The 22,291-nt window shown below is 38.4% G+C and overlaps 1 pseudogene; it reads left to right on the forward strand.

Moving 5' to 3' along the window:
- The first annotated feature begins 152 nt into the window (after window positions 1-152).
- On the forward strand, window positions 153-22,037 carry LOC120292041 (annotated as a pseudogene).
- Window positions 22,038-22,291: the final 254 nt, after the last annotated feature.

Here is a 22,291-nt window from a genome sequence, read left to right on the forward strand (position 1 = left end):
GCAAATAATTGTGCTATAATCGATAAGAGTCGTCTTGTAATGCCTATGAGTACCTCATATACTCTTCATTACAAAACATACAGGAATTAGACAATTTTCACTTTTGGATATGCTTTACCAGCATTTTTGATTGATCTAGTGGCTTTGCAGAGATGGAACCAACTGTGAAAGTAGTCTCCCAGGGTCCATCAGGGTTGTTGCAGAGTGATGAACTATACAATGTAGAGTCTCTCTCTCTCTCTCTCTCTCTCTCTCTCTCTCTCTCTCTCTCCTTTTTGATTTGTTCTGTTTGCAGCAGTTTCTTCTGTTGAATGAAGTAGCTGTAACGGTTTGAGAATGTTCTAAGTTGTTGTATTGTCATGGCAGTATGTACTGACGACTAGTGTCTACCCCAGAGAAGCAGAGATTCTGAAGGAGCTCAGAAATGCCATTTCAAACCATCCACAGCAATTTTATTCCATACTCATTACTCAAAATGATTCCGCATCGACTTAAGAGTGTATGAACATGTTCATTACTCGCTTTCGGAGATGCACATTCATGTCATGACGATGATAAATTGAGTAAATATGGCGTAACCATAGAATTCAATGACCGAAAGCTGCTGTCCATATACTTAAAACCAGAGAGTATCTTTACGTTTGTGTGTTCAGTGTTGGTGGGAATCTTACTGAACAGGTCCTACTTTGCGACTGCACCAGCGGGGGTCAGTTCGTCGCGCTGCTCCTGAAGCTATTGAACACGAAGAAGACTATAGAGGTCGGCATCTTCACCGGATACTCTCTCCTCCTGATGGCTCTCACGATCCCGCAAGATGACAAGGTCTGCCGTCTCTCTCGCTTGACAATGGGAAAAAATTTAGAAGTCTGTTTGTCAAGCTAGAATTAATCAGCACATTACTCAAATGTTTCCACTGCAGATCATAGCGATCGATGTAGAATGAGAAGCATACGAGATCGGATTGCCGTTTATCAAGAAGGCCGATGTTGAACACAAGATCGACTTCGTCAAATCGCAAGCTTTGCCCATCCTGGATAAATTACTGGAAAGCGTGAGTGGAACTTTTCTAGTAAAGTAATCCTCATTTGCACTTGTGCAATAAAGATGATACATTCTGCGCTTGGTAGACTCTCGACAATCTCATCTGGCTTATCTTTTTCGTGTCAGCAAGAAAATGAAAGCCATGGAATACCGTAGGATTGCACGAAGACATAGACCGGAAAACAAAAAAAAAAACACAAACTTATTGGAGATTCCAGGTTCCAGGTTTCACCGACTTAAAACTTGAAATTTACCCATTGAAATAGATTCTCTAATTTTTGGAACCTGAAATGTACCCTGCATACCTTGAAACCTAGAACCCGACAGGTTCCCACTAGCCAGTTCTCAAGTTCTAGGTTGCTCACCCAGTGTTGACGACTAGTGTGTACCCGAGAGAAGCAAAGATTCTGATGGTGCTCAGAGATGCTATTGCAAACCATCCATAGTAAATCCTATTCAACATTCTTTGCTCGTGCCACATGCACTCTTTGTGATCTCCTCAAACTATGATCACATGGGGTTCAAAGAAATCAAATGAAATAAGACTCTTAACAGATACTATGGGTGGGGTAGAAAAGTTGTAAATAGGTCTTGGGGCCGCCAAAATCGAACTTAAGCAAAGTATATTGGAAGTTGTTTTTGACTCGAGTTTTCTTGTTCCAGAGACCATACAATTTCAGCAGATAGTCATTTTCATTGCAGTTCCTTGCAATTTCTCAGCAGTCTTTTGTGTCATTAAATGAAATAATTAAAAAGGGGTTTATGAATGGTTTATGCAATGTTTAATTACTCAACAACTACAATGTCCTCGAAGCAATAATAACCAATTTCAGAAACATAAAGGGTCGCCTAAGATAATTGGGTGTTAACCTTTGGGTGGGACTGAAGAATTTTATATGGTCCATGAGAAAAATTTTGATCTTATTCATCCGGAATTGTGGCTCTTGTTGAACTGGACATTTTTTAATGTATGTGTTTGGATAATCTCATTTATCTATAACACTCATTTCTCATCTAGTTCTTAGGCCTTGCTTCTTATTTCAACTACAACGAATAGCATGCAATTAGAGACAATAAAGAAAAATGGAGCTTTCTTTTCGATAAGGAACTACGATGGGAGAATTGCATATTAAGACATAATAAATGCAACAAAAGATGATGACATCAAAATTGCATAGTGAGTGAATGTTACAATAGTGTTTATAGAGCGTGATTTTCCAATGAAAAAATCGTGGCATTGGAGAAACTTCATCATGTTGAAGCAAGGACCCATCTTTTTTACAAGAGCTTTTGAAACAAAGTGAAACAATTGACGAAAGTACAATTTAGAAGCATAAAGAAGTTCCATGGTTTCTGCTTACACAAGTGCCATGTATTTAGGGTTTATGATTACTTGATTGAAGGGAGTCTAATTTGTGTTTTGAAAAATAATTCCAATAGGGTCACACTTGCTTTGGTATTTTTCCACACCACGTGATTGGAATGACTAGGATCTCTCTTTCTAAGTTGAAGGCTTGTTAATCAAAAGAAGATTGCTGAAAAATTGGTCCACCACCTTTCCCTTACGATAGGTTAGAAATTTTTAGGGCCAAAAATCACCATAAAAGTGTTGTAAAGATCATGACTTTCCATGAACCGTTGATTACCAAAAGTCAACACACATGAAATCCGAAAAGACTTTGACTTCTTGATGGATGTTTGCAAGTTCTATCCATGTTGCAAGCTTGTTTAAATCCTTTTCTTTTGGCAGGTATGCTAGTTTAAATTGTAAACTAATCATAAAATTCTTTAATTTAGAGATTGCATAAATAGAATATTTTGCTTGTAAAAAAATTTGTACTATGACTCCAAGAAACTTATCACCTAAATTACACTGCCTATTTTCCTTACTTGAAAATCCATTGTGGCATATAATCTATCGTGGCTTATCAAAAGGTGTTATTGAGAGATTACTTCTTGTGGGCAAAATTTGTTAATTTCTTTATGATATTGAGAGATTATTTTGTGAAGAATTTGTGAGGGGTAAACACTATAAGAGTTGTTGGGCATAACTGGGATTGAGAAATATCGAGAGTGTTTGAGTGACTTAAAAATGGTTATAATATATGTTTTATCGATTGATCTATAGTGAAATATTGTCATGCACTCCTCGCGGACGTAGGTCATCCCGATAGAGTCATGTAAATTCGATGTCCAATCTATATCTTTGCACTGTCTATTTTACTATTTGATTACTTATTTCCGTGACACTAAGCTTGCTCTCATAGTAGAAAACGATGGATTGTCGATGGAGTTGAAGCAGAAAAAGTTGAGATATACCAAGCGAATTGAGTGATCAACCAACAATTTTCCACATTCCGGGACAAGAGCATATGAGTTATACTAAGTGGGACATCTGTTGGAGGTAATAGGTTTGAGAGAAAAGATAGTTGCTTGAGTATTACACAGAGGCGTCGAGTTTGGGTATTTCATGCAGTGTTACCTCAGGCGTGGGAAACCCTAGAATTTTTATATGCGCGTTATTGAGCTTCGGCTATATGGACCCAAATAACCATGCTTTTACCTATTGGGCTTGTATGTGAACATATTATTTTGGACTATATTAATAATATATCCAACAATCTCCTCCTATGTTCACCATACATCACAATCCAATAAGGTAGTCAGTGTAATGTTCATACAAATGTGAATCATCCACATTCAGTCCAAGACAATCAACTCGGATCGGTCAAAGAGTATTCTAGCAGGAAAGTATTAAACTAAATCATCATGTGCAAACTAAATAAGTGAATCATTATTATCATAGATCGTTACGAGATTAAAAATCCAAATCCCAAAATAAATCTCAGATTCAGTTCACAACCAATATATGCATATTAATGTCCACAAAATAGAAATAGCAAAATGCAAGTCTCAAGTGAATGGACTTCATCAAAATAGGCAACAACGGAGTAAGCTGTCCAAGTCCCTACACGCTTTAAATGATATATATTCATTCATCAAGTAAGTCATCTTGGTCGGGATCCCACTCATTAAGCTCTCCTCCATCTCTGCCATCTCCGTGGAATGTCAAATATGAATTTCATATTATCATGAATTCAATCATTTGAATAAAAAACTTAGCACAATTCCATCAAGCGGAGGAGAAGAACATATATTGATGTCATAAAGCATCATAATATCATGTCATAAGCATCAAGCCGGTTTCATAAATTATGAACAAGACTTAAACAATGTGATTTACAAAAGAGCCATTAACTTAAGTTTATTTGTAGGAGAATAACTATTGTCTAGTTTCAAAGAACAAGACCAATAGTCAAGTCACTACAATAACCTAGTCATGTAATATCAAGTTTCAATTAAGAACAAGACAAATAAGCTATTACATGTAAACAATTGTTTCTATGTTTCAATTTGGAATGTCACAATTACTGATTCCTTAAAGTCAAATAATCTAGCATCAAGTTTGGAATGAGATCATTTAACCAAAAAGGATAGTCCATTCTAGTTGAATTGTATCATCAAGTTTGGAATGACACAATTTTTCAGATAGAACATTTGAATTAGGTTAAAGTCATCTTCATCAAATTTGGAATGAGACAACTCACCCTCTTCAAATTAGTCGACATTTGTGAACATCGATGAAACATATAAAATGTGCTTATCATTGTAGCTAATAAAGAAACATTTGATAATTCAAAACACATAATTAGAAGGTAAGTAAATGGTAGTTAAGACTTGCCTATATAGTCTTTAACCCCAGTTCCCCAGCATTTTGAATAATCAATCTTTAGGCATACCTTTGGTGAAGAGTATCGGCTATGTTATCCTTCAATCTCACATCGATCAAGGTGATAACCCCTTGTTCTCTCAGATAATTCAACAATGCATGTCTCGGTCTCACATGTCTTCTCTTTGAATTAAAGAGAGAATTCTTGACGACAGACTTGGACAGTTGCCTCGATTATCACAAAATAGGCTTAAAGAATTAATCTTTAGCCAAGTCAAAGGAATATCCATAATCAGATTTTTATCCACTCTGCCTCTTCACCAGTGAGGCTAAAGCAAAAGTTCGATTCCATAGACGACAATGCAATACAAGTCTGTCGTTTAGATTTCAAGTAATAGCGGCTCCACCCAAAGTGAATACATACCCACTAGTGGACTTACTATTTCAATAATAAGGCACCATGAGGCATCGGGAATATCCATCCACGGTTGGAGGATAACCGGAATAATAAAGAGCATAATCTTTAGTACCTTTAAGGTATCTCATTAGCCTATTGAGGGCATCCCAATGCTCTTTACTAGGATTACTAGTAAAACGACTCAGCATGCCAATTGTAAAGGCTATGTCGGGTCTAGTGTAACTCATAGCATACATGAGACTACCAATTAGTTTCGAGTACTTTAACTGATCCACGATGGTTCCTTCATTAGGACTCAGTCTATTATTATAATCACATGGTGTCTCACTCGGTTTACACTTATCGTATCCCCAAGTAGAAAGTAACTGCTCAATATAATGAGTGCGCTAAGGAGATGACTTGCCGTTCAGCTTACTTTCTACCAAGAATGATATTAGCAATACCAAAGATCTTTCATGTCAAATTCTTTAGCTAAAGTAGCTTTCACGTCACTCACTCACTGAGAATGATCGGAACCAAGAATTAACATGTCATCAACATACAAACAAATGATGACTATCTTATTTGACATAGAACGATGGTAAAGGCATTTATCTGAATAACTAGGCGAAAGCCATAACTCTACCACTTCATCAAATTTAGATGCCACATCTTAGGTGCTTGTTTAAGACCATATAGAGATTTATTTAATTTACAAACTTTGTCCTCAAGACCTTTCTTAACATATCCTTCCGGTTGTTCCATGTAAATTTCCTCATTTAAATCCCCATTTAAGAAAGCTGTTTTTACATCCATTTGATGCACTACAAAGTGTTCAATAGATGCCAAAGCAAGAAGAATTCTTATAATTGATAGATGACACAGTGAATAGACATCAAAATAGTCTATTCCACTCTGTTGTTTATAACCCTTTAGCTACTAAACGTGCTTTGTATCGGCTATTGATCCATCACTATCCGGTTTCTTCTTCAACACCCATTTACAGCCTATAGCTTTTAGCCTTTTGGCAAATTTACTAGTTGCCAAGTGTGATTCTGTGAGCTCATTTCATCATCTATGGCTTACGCTTACAGTAGAATTCCTATATCTCATTGCTTCACGATAGGAGAATGGATCATCCTCAAGATGGTAAGCAACAAAGTCCTCACCAAAACTTTTGGGAATTCTCTCTCTTATAGATACTCTTCTTGGAATTGGTTCAATAGCCAATTGTGTTGAATTAGTGTCGAAGGGCCTATTCAGATTCTGAGGAAATTCTGAAATCATATACGTAGATCCGAAACATTCAAGCCTTGATCTCGATAAACTTGTTTTCAAAGAACCTTTGCATCTCTAGATTCTATCATTGTGTTAGTAGATAGATCTAAAAAACCTATTTGCGGCGCTATCTTACACTACCTAGATATACACAGTAATAGTTAGATCCCCTTTAGGTTTCTTAGGATGGTATACTTACATAAGCAATACGAGTCCCAAGTCTTAAGAGTATCATATCTACAAGGCGCTTATGCCATATCTCATAAGGTGTCATGGACAACTTAGAGTGCGGCAACCTGGTCAAGATGTGATTAGCGATTAGGCTTGCTTCTCCCCGATAGGAGGAAGGTGCCTTGAGTTTGTAAGTAACATAGGTTTAACATTTCAGTTAACGTTCTATTCTTATGCTCTGCAACACCATTTGATTGGGGTGAATAAGGAGCGGTGGTTTCAAGTATTATACCTACGAAGCACAAAATTCCTTGAACCTTGACATAGTATATTCTCCTCCTCTATCACTCCTAAACCTCTTAATTTTCAAGTTGAGTTGATTTTTCTCTAGACTTGAAAATCTTAAATTTTCAAAAGCCTCATCTTTCGATTTCAACAAATAGACATGACAATATCTAGAAAAATCGTCTATGAATGTTATTAGATACTTCCGACCACCTTTAGTAATGTAATTTTAAATCACAAATGTCATAATGTATTAGCTCAGAAGTAGTGTGCTTTTAGAAACCAATTTAAAGGGTTTTCTAGTGATTTTGCACATGTGCACACACTTCACACTTATCAAATCGAATAGAAGTATCTAATGGAATGTTATGAGTTTTAGCTAAATGTTGCATTTTCCTATAATTCACATCTCCAAGTCTATTGTAGCAACTTTGGATCAATCAAAAGTAGAATTCACATGGTTTATGCTATCAACATTTAAACTCAACTATACATACCATTAACCATGAATGCACAACCAAAATAATATGAGTTAACAGATAAAGTTACTCTATCATTCATAGTTGAAAAGACATACCGGCTTTATCAAGTAAACTCATAGATATCAAATTCTTCTTAAGTAAAGGTACTACTCTAACATGATTCGAGTTAGTAATTTACGAAGAAAGCACCAAAGCATGAGTCACCTTTGCCTCACCACCATTGCAATTTTCCACAGTGTCTTTCGGTTACGTGACATTAGTGAGTAATTTCTTGTCATTTGTAGCATGACAAGAGCGCCACTATCCAACCACCACTCGAAGAGATCTTTGGCCTTTCCATTCTTCATCATTCCGATAAAGGCTTGAGGCTGAGATCCTCTAATTAGCATATTGGCCTCATTATGTGGTGTGTCATTATTTGGCTTCTTGGCAACTTACACTCTGCTACCAGTGACCCCACTTTCCACAATTATGGCACTTGCCCTTCTTCTTCTTTTTGAAGATAGTCTTTTTGCCTCCTAGCGTAAAGAGGTTCACCTTTTGGTGACTTGGACTTTTTGAGGTTTATTGGAGTGTGAAACTAAGTTGGCAACTGACTTTTGTTGTCCCGCTTGTTCCAAACTCTTCTAGTGATATTTTGATCCTCAATGTGAATATACCTCTTTAATTCATCCGAGTCCCATCTGTACCTTGATGCAGTGCATTTCGGTCTTGAAAGAACTCCATTAGGTTGGCGGTTTACTCAACACAAGACCAAAAGATTATCGGACATATCGGGAATTATCATCTTTCAACTTGTTCCTCATGTTCTCAAATTCAACTAGCTGAGAGAGTGATGCTTGAATTCATAGTGAATTTAAAGTCAAAGAATTTCTCTGCTATGAGAGTTTTAGATAGCCCCTCTTGTTTTTTGGAATTGAGTATTCAAGTGATCCCATATCTCTTTCGCCGTCTTATACTCACTATAAGTCATAGCCGGATTAGGATTTAGAGAGTTCAACAAGTAATCTCTACAAAAATCCTCATCTTTGTTCCATTGATATTCATTCACATCTTCGGTGGTAGATGCAAAATCGCTCAATACAGTATAGAATATGTCACGTTCTTTCATGCCAAATTGAACATGTAATTTCCAGCCATGAAATTCAGTAACATCAAAAGATTGCAACTTTATAATATCATAGGAACTACGCTTTGCCATTTTAATCAAAGCAAAGTGTTAGAAATAGTGCACCTTGAAGTCCTCGGCAACAAAGTTGAATAACTCCCTAATCTTGATCAAACCACTCTGTAGGGATGGAATTTGCCAAAACAAACCCCAAAAACAGATGGAGAGCGCCCAAAAACCTTAAGATGGACTGCCTTTGTCGCTGAGGCTCGCTGAAAAATTTCGCCCCCCGAAATTAGCTAGAAATTTAGTCCTCGAAAGTCGCTAGAAATTCAGATGGAAACTTCCGGGTGCGTAACTTCTTTCGACTTCGATTGACGCGGTGACCACTCAACGTTCATATCGATAAGTAGATCAAAGCCCAAGTGGTTTCACCCTCTAAAATTGGCTATAATTTTTGGGTTTTTGAATCAAAGATTTCGGTCACCGAATCTTCAAACTCGAATCGGCCAATATCACGTGAAATCGAAAGTAAATTACAGCCATGAGTTCGTCTTGACGAAATCTTCAAGAAGACACTTTACTCGCTCAAATCCGACACACGAACTTAATACTTCAAGATTGTTGGAGGTAATAGGTTTGAGAGAGAAAGAGATTCTTTGAAAGTATTACACCAAGAGGCGTCAAGTTTGGGCTAGCTCAACAATATTCTGCTCCAGCGTAGGGAAACCCTAGAGTTTTTATATGCGGCGTTATAGGGCTTCGGCCCATATACCCAAATACCATCTTTTACTTATTGGTTTGTATGTGAGCATATTATTTTGGACTATATTAATAATATATCCAACACATCCACCACTGTGCGATGACCTTTCCCCATTGTGATGGCGGATGACTCGAGCACTAAAAATTCACAAAATCAGACTCAGCGTTATTCTCACGAAACATCTGTTCCAATCCGTCTAGTTCATACGAAATTTCTGTGCTCGGTGCTATCTCCTTGTCTCGCTCCTCAAACTAAATTTCTGCGTCTGCCAAATGAAGTCAAAGAAGGAATCCACTTTTGTCTTTGGACGTACGTCTCCTGCGGTGCGGTGATGTGGTCCGTGTCGATCCGACGACTTCTCCGACTCCGACTCTTGAGTGCGAGCGTGCACGACGAAGACCCCAACTGCTGAACGCGTGCCTGGTTTTACACGCACTAGGCTAGGCTGCATCAAAATCCAAAGTGGAAATCATCAACTCCCATCTTCTATTGTGGAGTTTTAAGCTACCCGCTATTTAAATTTATCTTCTCTCTGAAATAGGATCTCGAGCTACCGGACCGGTTTGATCCAACATAACCATGTTCTAGTCGTGCCGTTACACTTGGCTCTCTCGAGTAAACCGATCAACACTCACGGTGGTGACGAATTCATTGATGTTTGTTGGGTTGTCGGAGAATTAGGAACCGGAAATCGAAATGAAGAGAGCTCATTCGGTATCATTGTCTTCTCCCTACTTCATGGGAACTCGAATTGAAAAGAAAGAGCGTGCAGCATACTGTCTCTATAACTTTCTGAGCATATCGCATGGGCATGCTTGGGAAGAGATCAGGAACCTTCTTCGGATTAAAGTAATCAAGCGAATCGAGGTCTAATGCCATGAATGAGGAGCGAATTAAGGACGAAAGTCGGGGTGTCAATCTGTGTCGACGGCCAGTATTCATGTGGTGTCATGTTAAGGGGATACTCTTAAATTGATTGGCCAGAATATGTTTAATGTAATCAATAGGTAATCCAGCCCCAACCCACATGATTCTGTTTAATTAAATAGGTCAAGCTAGGCCAGTCCAATCCAAATGTTACACAAAGAATCCAAATAACTTTTAAAGGTAAAATCCAGTTTTTGTGACTTTTACTCAAGAAAATTGATGTGCTTATATGGTTATTCACCCAAGACCTACTAATTTTAATAAAATGTGAAATTTTAATATATGATAATAGTGATTTATTCCGATTGTGTGTAATATCATCATCAATAACACAGAATTGGGAAAAAAAAAACTAAGCTTAAACTCCTTGATTGGCACCATTCCTCCATCTTTGGTCAATTTAACAAGCTCGAGTGTTCTTGAGCCCAATCTCGCCTCTTGGCTTGGACTGTGCCATCCCACTGGAAATGGGAGATTTGACTAATCTCCCTTGTCTAGATTTGAGCTCGAATGACTTCAATGAGAATTGAATAAAGTTTGGTAAGTCACCTTTCCCTTACAATGGGTTAGAATTTTTAGGGTGAAACATCACCGATAGAAATGTCGTGTAGAAAGTTTGGTAAGACAAACCTTTCCTTTACGATGGGTTAGAATTTTTTGAGGGCCAAACATCACCAATAGAAGTGTCGTGTAGACCACGACTTCCCATGAACCATCGGCCACATCCAAAAGTCAACACATAGGAAGCCCCAAAAAACCTTGACTTCTTGATGGATGCCTACAAGTTCCTTCATATCCATGCCTGTTTACATTCTTTTTCTTTTTTGCAGCAAGGCGTCGTTGGTAGCTACTCCAATAGGTGGTCTTTTCTAGAATTATTTGCCACGAAAATCACCTGTTGGAATGTCAAAGAGTAATGGTCAGAGAAAATTTTTGAATTTGAAACTCATGGCCTCATCTTCATTGCAAGGCCATTTCTTCCTCCCCCGAGCTTGAAGAACCCGTCTCTTTTTCGCCGATTCTTGGAGTTTCGTTGTCCTAGATGCTCGAACGAGAACTGGAGCTCATGAAGACGAACGGGAGGCTAAAACAAGGAACTCTGTTTCTCCATCGAGAAAATTGAGCTTTGCTTTGGAGAAATAGAGCTCTTTCAGCGAGAGAGAGAGAGAGAGAGAGAGAAGTTCCCCCAATTTTAAATGAAGCGTTATTGTGCTGCTCATTTTGCCTAGTTAGACGAAGAATATTTGACATTAGACTTCAATATCTCTTATTAAACAAAAAAAATCAGAGTCAAAGTTTAATTTAAAATGCCACGTAGGAAGAATTGTTGGAATTTGTCGTCAGAGACACTTATCCTTTTTCGATTGATGTAGTACTCAACTAATCGCTGATAATAATTTGGTATTAAGGTGAGCGCTGCATAAAAATCATGATATTTTTAATATATTTTTTTTAAAATTAAAGTAACATGTGTTTCCCAACAATATTCAAACAAAAAAAGGTGCTACATGTGAGACTGAGGTTATCTAAAAGTTAAAATTCAAAGGGATCTTGTGAGCATGTTTCATGGAATGCAAAGTGTGGATTGGATCCGCACTAAAACCACAGGCCCCTCCGTCTGATGATCACATCATTTGTCTCGTTCGGGGAGACTTTCAAGTCTTTTTATGTCCACTCAAGTTATTTTCTTATGGATCACCCTTCTTCTATTTATCACGGCAAACTTAGGCTCTCCTTTCCCAAGCAAGAAGAGGTCCTCTCTCTCTCTCTCTCTCTCTCTCTCTCTCTCAATCAAGGATGAATCTTGTAAGCAAACCCATCGGCTTACATGTTTGTCAGCTGATGACTGCAGCTACATGGATTGTTATTGTGCTGGCTCTCTCCCACAACTTCCTTGCCCTTGCCACCAAAATAGAGGCAGATGCTCTTCGTCGCAGTGGGTGGTGGCCTTCCTCCATTACAAGCAACACTTCCGTGTCGCATTGTACGTGGCTTGGCATTTCATGCGACGATTCTGGAAGCATTGTTGAAATAAACATATCACGAGACTACTACTTCTCCTGCTATTTAAGCAGCATGAATTACTCTCTACTCCCGAATCTCTCCTCTCTTCAGCTATCTGGTAAATGCCTCAGCGATATTATTCCTCTTCAAATATGTGCACTCCCAAAGCTCAGGCACCTCGACTTGTCCTTCAATTATCTAATCGGTGAGTTGCCTCTGTGTCTCCAAAATCTCACCACGTTAGAAGTAATTGACATTCATAATAATCGAATCAATAGTCGAATCCCTCCTAAATTGGGAAATTTGAAGAGATTGATCTACCTAGATCTCAGTTTCAATAGGCTAAATGGCATGATCCCTACGACTCTAGCAAAATTGAAGAACTTGGCTCAACTCTATTTGCGAGGGAACTTCTTCAATGGATCCATTCCTTTGGAAATAGGGAACTTGACAAACTTGGCATATCTAAGTCTGGGAGATAACGGATTCAGTGGATATATCCCATCAGAAATAGGTAATTTGAAAAGGTTGATCTACCTAGATCTCAGTGTCAATTTGCTAGATGGCAAATTCCCTACGACTCTAGTGAAATTGAAGAACTTGGCGCAACTCTATTTGCAACATAACTTTTTCAATGGATCCATTCCTTCGGAAATAGGGAACTTGACGAACAGACGAACTTGACATATCTAAATATGAAAATAAACGCATTCAGTGGATCTATCCCATCAGAAATAGGTAATTTGAAAAGGCTGATCTACTTGGATCTGAGTTATAATGAACTTTGGGGACAATCCCGATGACTCTTGGTCACATAGATGACATCGACTTGTCGTCTAATCATCTCACGGGAAAAATTCCAGATAACCTGGCCCACGTTCCTTATAAAGCTTTCATAGGCAATGAAGGTTTGGAAAAGACTTATGGTTCTAGAAGAATGTCTAGGGTTGTATTTGTGATAATACTTATACCACTAATTGCTATATCATTCATTTCCTATATATATATTTTTTTGAGGCCTTTCATCTTATTTCGGCATAGAATGAAGAGCACTCAATCAGAGATGATAGAAAAAAATGGAGATTTCTTGTCATTATGGAATTATGATGGGAGAATTGCATATGAAGACATAATCAATGCAACAGAAGACTTTGACATCAAATATTGCATTGGAACTGGTGGATATGGTAGTGTCTATAGAACGCAATTGCCTAATGGGAAAATCGTGGCATTGAAGAAACTTCACCATCATGAAGCAGATGACCCATCTTTCGACAAGAGCTTCCGAAATGAAGTGAAGCACTTGACTGAAGTACGGCATAGAAGCATAATTAAGCTCTATGGTTTTTGCTTACACAAGCAATGTATGTTCTTGGTTTATGAGTACATGGAAAGGGGAGTCTATTTTGTGCTCTAAGAGATGACGTTGAAGCGATGGAACTAGATTGGTCTAAAAGACTCGTCATTGTATGGGATATGGCACATGCCTTGTCTTACCTGCACCACGATTGCGCTCAACCGATCGTTCATCGAGACATATCTAGCAACAACATTTTGCTAGACAACACTATGCAGGCTTTTTTATCAGATTTCGGCACAGCAAGACTCCTAGAACCTAATTTCTCATCTAATCTCACTGCAAATATCGCAGGCACCCGTGGATATATAGCACCAGGTAAGCAACAATCGTCCATATTTTTGTGGAACGTTATTACTGGATGCACTTAGCTAGATCAATATACTAAACACCCCTCATGCGGTAATAACATGATGACGCTTCAGCATACTTACATATTTATCATTTGATGATGCACTAACTAAGATTGTGAACTTTGTTTCGAGCCTCATCTAATCTACGACCTTTTGTTTTTTTTAAGAGCTCGCTTACACTTGGGTCATCAATGAGAAATGTGACGTATACAGCTTTGGGGTGGTAGCAATGGAAATAATAATGGGTGAGCATCCTGGTGAGATCATCTCAATGATGTCCCCTCTCTTCAGAGAAGATATTATGCTACATCAAGTATTTGATCCACGCTTGCCAATTCAAGAGAGAATTCTATTGCAAGAAGTATCATTCTGGTAGTTTTTCTAGCTTGCTTGCTTAAATAGCAATCCAAAGTTGCGACCCACGATGAAACAAGTTTCGGAAGCTTTCTAGCTCCAAAACTAGCGTTGGCGAAGCCCTTCTATTCTATCTCACTTGCGCAGCTCCTAGGAAATAATCGAGGACTATGGTGGGAAGGTGGATCGACAGAAAATTCTTCAAGCCCACAGGAAGAACAAGGATCATGAGGTACTTGTCCCAAAACAAGCAAATAAGTTTCACCAAGTGAAGAGTCGGTTGATGAAATGATGCTGCAAATTGGCGAACATGGTTGAGGTCATGAAGTATGCGGCCCTTGCAATTTTTTAAGTCATGTTAATTTTTTATACTAGCTAGGCTAAAATTTTCCTAGGTAACCATTACCAAGTAGTGAGAAGCATTTATCAAATGGTCGTTTATATTTCTGTCTTTTTAGTAAGATCGAAACGTGTGATGAGTGATAATGTGTTGTTGTTACCATGAATGCATGGCTTGTTAAGGAAATTCGCTACGTATTTGGAGGATCGTTTCTCTTTAGTTGAAGACGGCAAATTTCAAAATTGATGTTTCCTTCACATTAGCTAAAGATCAGACATCACATAAACAACAGAAGACCAAGACTTCTCTTGATTGTGTAGACGACCCATGTACATGAAAATGAAGCTCAATTACATTAGACTTTGGAATTGGGTACTCGACCAAGACCTTGACTTCTTGAACGTGTCCTAATTTGACACATAACCTGTTTAAATTCTAATCAAATCACCATTAATTAACCTTGATATTTACGAGAAAGGGCTACCGGCCACCGCACAATTATCATGTTGCAGAAATTCATCTTCTCTGATTATCGGCAATGTGTACCTTTCCATTGTAACAGAAACAAATAATCTATTGTAAATTTTATTCCTTGAAACTATTTTTCCTTTTTTGGTCAGATTCCTAGAAACTAATTTATGTCTACATAAATATGTCAATGCAAGTATTCTAGTACTGTCCTTAATGAGTGCCGCTTGGATTTGTAATTAACAAGACGTTGCTCGTTTTTCTCTCGCAATGAGAAGTTCTCTTACGCTTTTCACTCGTCATGCTTCCAACTAAGATTCTTCCATTTCCTTAGCGCTCGCCCTTTTTACGAGTCTTAATGTTACAAATCAGCAGTGTAACTATTCCTATTAAGTATTTCTTTTGAAGATCATCAGCATTATCATCATCATCATCGTCATCATCTTTCAAAATTGCAATAATTGTCGATTGCATAGGAAATACATCCTATGTGCATAACAGCGACAAAGAGGAATTTTCAACTATTGCAAAATCCAGGTATATCATACATTCTAAATAATAAGAATGTAGAATTTCGTATTTCTTGTCCAGAAGAGGACAATTCAAATGAAACAGGATACATAACTTTGGCCAGCCGTTAGTTTTTGTTTTTCACGCTTACCAACTCTTTTCTTAGTACGGAATAGTAGAATTGTACCCGTCGTAGCATTGTGATTCTGTGAGGACGTAAAATGCAGAGAAATAATATTTGATACATGTTAAACTTTCTTCATATTATGCTATAGGAGTGAGAAGCAGTTTATATAGGACATTGCTTTATTTTTAGTCTTTCCAATAAGATTAAAATGCATTATCAATAGGCAATGTATCAAGAAATAATGAGACTCATACTAACCCATACAAATTTCCTGTAGTGTAAATGGTTCGATTAATGATGGGTATAACTCATAATTTTAAGGCCAAACATCACCAAAAGTCCATAAAGACCATGACTTCTTGTGAACCAATGCGATACATAGCGGTCCAGAAAATCAACATTTGAAACCCCAAAAGACCCATTACATGTCGAGAAAATATCAAGTGGTTCTAGATGCCGGGGAGAACCTGGGGACACAATTCACCACAAACTAAATTCAATCCAGGATCAATTTTTCTCCTGAAATTAAATCAATCGAAATTCTCTTAACTTCAGTAACAATTAGCAATATATAACCTCACAATATGCAAATATAATGCCGAAATAATAAGTAAGCAAAGTGAATAATGACAACATGGATTTAATATGGAAAACCCAATATTAGAAAAATTACGAACCGCTAAAAATATCTATTAATCACCAAGAATAGAAGGATATACAAAGTATTTTTCTCTAGTTACACATTAGAGACTCAACATCAATATTATAACCATATTTTCTTATCACACAAGTGGATAAATAAATTTGGAGTAAGAAAATTCTAATTGTGATTGGAGAATTCGGAAGCGATGCTTAACAAACGAAACCAATCACCTCATAGCTCTCGGTTTCACGAAAAACATACTCAAATTTGAGTCAATTCTGTCAACGTTTGGCCTTCGAATCAAGGCCATAAAGATTCAAGCCTTTTTCTTCCTCTTATCCACGAACGCCTTCGGGAGCTCTCTGTTTTCTCGCCTTCCTTCACCGCTGCCCTTTACCTTTTTTGGGCACACTTTGTTTTTCTCTCTCCTTACTTGCCGACACACGTAGGAAGCCTTCTCTCTCTTTTAACTTGTTTTTTTTTTTACGTTTCTTCTCTTCAATTTATTTCTTCTTATTTTTTTCAATGTTAGCTAGCCCCACGAACGAGGCATACGCAGCCAACAATCTCTCCCTCTGCCTCATGTGAGAAGATCTATCATGCCCACTTATCTTCTACAAGAAAAGTTATGCCACAAGCAATGCTTTAGTGTTGATACCTAAATTTTTGTATAAAAAATAGATTAATTTTACGCAAAAAAAGAATGAAATAAAATTACATAGCATATAATTTTAGACGTATTTGATATATTTAGTAAAATTTTTATATATTCAAACGATATATTCCGAGAGGTATATTCGTTAAAAATTGAAAGATTTCGATGAAATGTTTCAAATGTGATATATATATTTGGCGTTAATCTTTGGGTAATATGTATTTTCGACATAATAAAAAAAAAACATTAGATCTTTCAATTGTTGATAGGCGTGAATAAAGGAAAGAAAATGAAATGAAATCGTGAAAATTATACCTTGACCGCACGAGATGCAATCAAAAGAAGAAGGAAATTTTGCTTCTTCTATATGTGGGCTCAATTTCATTGTATATAAAAGGGGGGCTTTTCTCGTACGAGGGAAGACGAATTCGCAAAAAAAAAAAAATTCGTGGAAAGAGCAAGCGTGAGAGAATTCGTGAAAGTGAGAAGAAAGAAAAAAAAAAAGGGAGAGAGGAAACCTGCAGAAGAAAAGAAAGGGAAAAGTCAGCAAAAAAAAACATGAGAAAAAGTGCAGAGAAGAAGTGACGTGAGAGACAAGTGAGGGAGAGAGGAAAAGAAAAAGAAAAAAAAAAAAGGAAAAGGAAAAAAGAAGGGGAGTCTTCTTCTTCTTCAGCAAACCGGCGTTTGACGTCCACGCTTCAAGTCCAAACCCCGGCAGTTAGTTAGCTAAACATCCTACGGGCCAACGCTCGGGCCCCAACCCAAAGGCACTAAAACAAATTCCCTCCGGCCCAGCACTAGCCGCGGGCTACCGAGACCGGGCCGGACCGGGGAAGGGCCCAGTGGGAAAAGGGGCCGTTCCAGGCCCGCTTTCGGGCCGTATCTGACCGCCATATCGAGCTTCCGTTTCCGTTTGAGAAAGCGTCTCGAGAAAGGACGGGGACTTTTTATCTCCTCCGAGGTTTCTGGCTCTTCTTCTTACAGCCGGCGGAGAAAAACGATTCAACTCATTGACTGCAGAATCGACAGTCAAATGGTTAAAGACCAATCCGCATGTTCCACATTTATTGCTGTCCTCGCATGTGAAAGAGAGAGATCCGGTGGAGATTAGATTAGATTATATGAGATATACACCTATAATCCTGTTAAAAAAAAAACCATCTATAATCTTAGGTTGCATAATTAAAGGCAACGCCTAGAGAAAACATCATTATGATATATGTTCATATGGATTTTGATATGACAAGTTGTGTTTTCATTTCCACGCCATATGAACATTTTACAATATACTTTTTACCACACTTCTTCTTATATCATCATAAAGTTTATGAACAACACGCTAAAATGCGGATAGAGATCCTAAAATATTAATACTTCATTATCTTGAAAAGAAAAAAATGCCCTTAGATTTAGAGGGAACACCCGACAAATCGAACTCGAAATCGAAATCGAAGCCCGAACCCTAACCCTAACCCTAACTCCACTCCAACCTTTGCTGATGTCAGCAATTGGGCTCTCTCCCTATAGGTGAGGTCGCGTGCTATTTTAAATCGTGCTATTGCAAAACCTGCCCCCGCATTATTATACGACGCGAGTGTGTTTGAGCAGTTAGAGATGGCTCGCGATGGCGGAACTCTCTGTTCACATCAGGCAGCAGGCTACAGCCTTCGGGGTTCTTGTGGGTGAGTGTATGGTCCCGTTGTTATGGGCAACCTGGTGCGGTTCTTCTCTGGAGATCAAATCGAACTTCACATCAGGAGCTGTATATTAACAAAACCTCGACACGAGCACCCACATACATGCTCGGTGATGGATGCAAGAGAGAGAGAGAGAGAGAGAGAGACTGGAGCTTATTGAAGGAACTGTAGGACTGGAACATACGTCTACTACGCAGGTCCTGGAAAAATTGTTGAATGCGAGTCTGTGCATGAGACCTGCTAATGAAGTGATGTGATGAGCCATATCTTAGAGAGATTACTTGCACGACTCTTACGTACAAAAAAAAAAGGTTCACAACTTTTCCATAACGTTTCACCAACAATAAATCCTTTTTGACTAAATGAAAATATATAATAGTTTATAGATATAATCTTCCGGGACGCTTCTATGGGGGAAAAAAATAAGGAACAGTCTGGCAACAGAGTCAAAATTAGATTGCTAACAATGATGCTTTGCAAGCTAGCATGGGAAAACTGATATAGCCAATTGAAAGAAGTTTGTGATTTTGGACATTTAAAACTGATATTGCCAATCAAAAGAAGTTTGTGATTTTGGACATTTTGGGCACAAAATGAGACTGACATTCTCGATTGTCGATTAATCTAATAAAATTGAAGGTGAGACCCGGTTATATCTTTTAATAACGATAATTATGAAATCACTTTTTCGTGCCCAATCTATCTAATCATGTTGTTGAGTCTCCGAGACGAGGCTTTTTATATATACTCAATAGAGATCGATTCATTTCTCTTGACATCTCTTATATGTATTTTACTATAAATAAGCTGGTTTAAAAATTTATTTGTACTAGATAATTATTCTGTTCTAGCGGTGGCCAATCTTGACCTCTCCTTTTTTACTCTTCTCCTTGTTCTTAATACCTTATGCGTGGCTAGTTTTGTGGTCATCCCATGATGATAACACGTAGAACAGCAACTCTCGCATTTACCATCTGGAAGGTTCTCTGGTCTTGCCTAGTTATAATGCACAGAGGGCTCCGACAGATTCAGTCTCACATTATCGTACTCTACTTCATGTCATACGAGGAGTCCTCTGACCAAACGTCTCTAGTGACTACAGGGAGAGAGAGGAATGAGAACGACAATCATCGCATTCCGACACCTGCATCGGTCGAAAACAAGCACTAAAAATGTCTGGATCAATGCCGGCATGATGGAAATCTTATGTTAGCTGGAAGAGAATCAGTTCTTTTTCACGGTGTTCCAATGAAATCGTGTTCTCACTGCAGCCGCCGAGCCCGGTCAAACGTATTGATCATAAAATAATATTATTCAGCTGACAAAACAACACCCGAATGACGCAGGATAAGCCTCTGGCAATTTCTTGGAAGAGAACCATTTTATACGATGCCCATGTTTCCCATGGAACTGCGGAAGCTTTCCCAAGTTAGATTGTGATCTGGGCAATTCTTTCTCCAGAGTACGAGGTATGAAGTTCGCCGATCTCGCTCTATCTTTTGCTGCTATTTTCTCTCACAGCAATCTTTCTGGGGTTCCATGAAATCCTCAAGGGTCGAGACATGGAGGTCATCTTTGGCTTTACTCAAGTTTCTGCCTCTGCACGGTGAAAATGAAGCAGAACCCTTTCCTTTCACCTGTATTCTGCATTAGCACCCAAACTATATGATTTTTTCTCATCTGCTGCTAAATGAGGAAAGAATGCAGCATTTCTTAGCCTTAAATGGTTGTGGAGGTTAGAGATATCTAAGGGATCTTCTGCATCTGTTAGGACGGTGCCGGTATTTCTTAGATTGTGCATTTCCCTGATTGTGCAATGATCAATATAATTATTTTGAGTGCCTGTCTACCTCATATACTCTTCAGTATAAAGCATGCAGAAATCACACAATTTTTCTCTTTTGCACATTTTTTTATCTGGTGTTTGATTGATCTAGTGGCTTTGCAGAGATGGAACCAACTGCGAAACTGGTCTAGGGTCCATCGGGGTTGTTGCAAGTGATGAACTATACAATGTAAAGTCTCTCTTTCTCTATTTTTTTATGTTTTTCTGTTTGCAGCAATTTTTCTGTTGAATGAAGTTACTGTAACAGTTTGAGAATGTTCTAAGTTGTTGTTTTGTCATGGCAGTATGTGCTGATGACTAGCGTTACCCCAGAGAAGCAGAGATTCTGAAGGAGCTCAGAGATGCTATTGCAAACCATCCACAGTAAATTCTATTTCATACTCATTACTCAATTCCACATTCATTTTCATTGATTTCCTTTGACTATGACTTCAGAATGATTCCCTTCGACTTAGAGTGTATGAACATGTTCATTAGTCACTTTCAAACCCGGACATTCGTGTCACGATGATGATTAATTGAGTAAATCCGGCATAACCATAGAATTCAATGACCGAAGGCGGTTATCCACGTACTTAAAACCAGAGTGTCTTTAAGTTCGTATGTTCAGTGTTGATGGGAATCTTGCTGAACAGGTCCTACTTTTGCGACTGCGCGGATAGGGTCAGTTCATGGCGCTGCTCCTGAAGCTATTGAACGCAAAGAAGACTATTGAGGTCGGCGTCTTCACTGGATACTCTCTCCTCCTCACGGCTCTCACGATTCCGCAAGATGGCAAGGTCTGCCATCTCTCGCTTACAAAAAGGAAAAAAAATTTGGAAGTCTATTTGTCAAGCTAGAATTAATCTGCACAATGTTTCCACCGCAGATCATAGCGATCGATCGTAGACCGAGAAGCATATGAGATCGATTGCCGTTTATCAAGAAGGCCAATGTCGAACACAAGATCGACTTCGTTGAATCATAGCTTTGCCCGTCCTCACCAAATTACTAGAAAACGTGAGTGTAACTTTTCTAGTAAAGTAATCCTCATTTGAACTTGTGCAATGAAAATGACATCTTTTGAGCTTGTTAGACTCTCAACAATCTCATCTTGCTTCTCTTTTGCGTATCAGCAAGAAAATGAAAGCAGCTTCGACTTTGCATTCGTCGATGCTGACCGGGCAAACCCTGAAGAACTATCACGAGAGGCTACTAAGGCTGGTGAGGGTTGGGGTGTGATCATGTATGACAGCACTCTCTGGGGAGGCACTGTGGCCTTGGCTGACCCATCCTCCGCTCACCCAATGAGGCAATTCGCATGGAAGGACACGATCGAGTTCAACAAGATGATAGCGGGCGATCCTCAGGTCGATATATCTCAAGTTGCGCTGGGTGATGGGATGACGATCTGCAGGCACATATATTGATGCCTTTTGATCAAATTTATGGCATACATCAAAATAAGCACTCGTTCCTCAATCTTTTGAGATTGGAGCACAATAGTTTCTAATACAGATTGTGACTCTGTTGTGTTATGACCTTTTTGAATGCTTTCAATAAACTTCAGACGATTGTTCACCCACTGAAAGACCGTTCTTGTCAATTTCTTTAATCTACACTACCTAGTCCCTGTGTTAGGATTAATTCTGGTTGGTCGTTCCATTTGACGCATGGATGACGACAAGTCTTCAGCATCTGTATCTTCTGCTCTGCTTTCTTTACAGGATGAAGGCTTTATTTGATTTGGGCTTAAGGCCCATCCGCCAAGTT

This window comes from Eucalyptus grandis, chromosome 3 (genome assembly GCF_016545825.1).
Source record: "Eucalyptus grandis isolate ANBG69807.140 chromosome 3, ASM1654582v1, whole genome shotgun sequence".
Lineage (NCBI taxonomy): Eukaryota > Viridiplantae > Streptophyta > Magnoliopsida > Myrtales > Myrtaceae > Eucalyptus > Eucalyptus grandis.